Source organism: Pteropus vampyrus, unplaced genomic scaffold (assembly GCF_000151845.1).
Source record: "Pteropus vampyrus isolate Shadow unplaced genomic scaffold, Pvam_2.0 Scaffold626, whole genome shotgun sequence".
Lineage (NCBI taxonomy): Eukaryota > Metazoa > Chordata > Mammalia > Chiroptera > Pteropodidae > Pteropus > Pteropus vampyrus.
Window position 1 is genome coordinate 115,614 of NW_011889407.1, and position 2,126 is coordinate 117,739.

General features: G+C 63.4%; 1 pseudogene; it reads left to right on the plus strand.

Moving 5' to 3' along the window:
• The first annotated feature begins 1,043 nt into the window (after positions 1–1,043).
• On the plus strand, positions 1,044–1,159 carry LOC111733730 (annotated as a pseudogene).
• The last annotated feature ends 967 nt before the right edge of the window (positions 1,160–2,126 follow it).

Sequence of the window (2,126 nt, forward strand, 5' to 3'; positions counted from 1 at the left end):
TTTCTCTTTGTTCTGGGAACTGGGGAGGCTCCTGAGTCGTACGAAGCAGGGAGGGCGAGGGAGGGAGGAGCGGGGGCGGGGGTGCGGGGGGAGAAGCCGCATCGCTGGGCAGGAGTCGGGGCTCCGTGGCAGCGCGGGGCCTCTCGACTGGCATCGGGTCTGAGCGTGCGGGCCGGAGCTGTGAGCACGGCTGGCGTGGGGGACCAGGGCCAGCTGCCACCGAGGGCAGAGCGGACCCGCTGCGCTGGGGGTGTGGCTGGAGGTCCGGTTCCCCCCCCCCGGAGATGACAGGCGGAGCCCTTAGAACCGGAATGTTCTCCGCAGAGAGCGCAGGGCAGGCAGCGTGGCAGAACCACGGGCTGTGCTATTTGGGTGTTTCCTCCCTCCTCAGCCCCGAGGCAGGGGGATCTGGGCGCTCGCATGGTACACGAGCCCCGCAGAAAGCGCCTCAGGGGGGAGGGGTCCTGCTGTTCCATCCGGCGTCTGTGTCCTGGGGGAGGGGCAGGCCCAGCGCGTCCCGTCTGTCCCCGCGTCCCGTCTGTCCCCGCGAGTCCGGTGCCAGCCCTGCCCGCCTCTGTTTTTACTGCACTCACCTCTGCCGCAGTGACAGGACCGTGACTGTGGGGAGGACCTCACCGTGGGGTCGGGGACTAAGGAAATAAATAAGAGTCCACATAGGAATTCCAGAGCCACCGTCCGCCCTCATTAGGGGATCTTTGCCTTTTTAATAAGCAGGCATTTAACACCCCCCACCCCCACCCCCGTCAGTCAGGGCTGAGGACCAGAAGAGCAGCCTGGGCTGGGACACGGAGGGAGGTGGCAGCTGCCGGGGAAGCTCAGGGAACTGTGCCAACTTAGAGGTGATGCCTGCCCAACAGGCTCCTCAGCAGACAGTGGGGAGCTGTCACTGTCACACGGAGTGGAGCGGCCGACACATAATCAGACACAAACACAGGGACGTGGTTCCACAGTGTCGCGGTGAGCACGTCTGCTTCACACGCAGAAGGTCCTGGGTTCGCGCCCCAGTGGAGCCACGGTCCATGGTCTACGGCCACGCCGCCCTGAACGAGCCCGATGTCCGCTCTCGGAAGCGAAGCAGGGTCGGGCCTGGTTAGTACTTGGATGGGAGACCGCCTGGGAATATCGGGTGCTGTAGGCATAAACAAACCCCCACAGGGGACTGGACCTGACGGTCACCAACCTGCAAGGCTGTCACCTTATTGTGCAAACCGCTTGTGAGGCGAGTCGTGTGCCCAGCCCTGCAGCCATGAGGCTTGCAGCACAGTGACAGGTGCTCGGTGCCAGCATCTGCGATGCCACCCGGGGTGGCGGCCTCTTGCTCCCCTTGCTGCGTTCTGAGGAGAGCGACCCCCGCCCCAGGCCCTCTGGACAGTGCTGCTCTTTCCTTGGCTGTGCCGGGCACACGGACTTTCCAAGGTCGCTAGCAGGGTCGAGGGCAAAACCCACATGGAGATTTGGGTTTTGACTCCAGGAGTTGACTCATTTGCATCAAATCAAAGAGAGCATGTTGAATATGTCACTTCAGCTACCTTACAGGTTACTCAAGAGAGGATATTAGGGTTCAGTCTGGCTGAGGAGCCGGGGGAGCTGGGAACGTCACGCCCTCCTGCTCGTGGGCTTTGTGAGGAGGACAGCTGGAACCAGTGTGGGCCTGTGTCCCCAGGAAGTACACGGCCCGTAGCTCCCTTCCCGTGGGCCTGCCGAAGGAGAGGCACGAGCAGGTTCCGTCCCTCCTCAGGAAGAGTCCCCATGTTCGGAGCAGGTCCTATGGCCTCGCACCCGGGGGGGACTGCTGAGGACGGGGGCTGGTGGCCAGCATAGCTCCGAGGGCCCTGAGGGTCACACCCCTAGGAGCAGGTGCCCGGCCACTGGCACCGGCCTGTCCTTTCTGGGGACTCCCAGGACACGCAGCTGTCCTCCCCCTCACACGCTCTGCCTGACCCTAGAAGGAAGCAGAGGGACGCTGACAAGTGGCCTGATTTTTTTTTCTTATCTCCTCGGGCCAGTGAGCACGGCTTTAAACTCAAACTTTAAAGCTGAGCGACTCCGGTGGGCCCTGGGGGAGACGCGAGACTTGCAGGTCCTCAGGGGCAGCACGCGCTGCC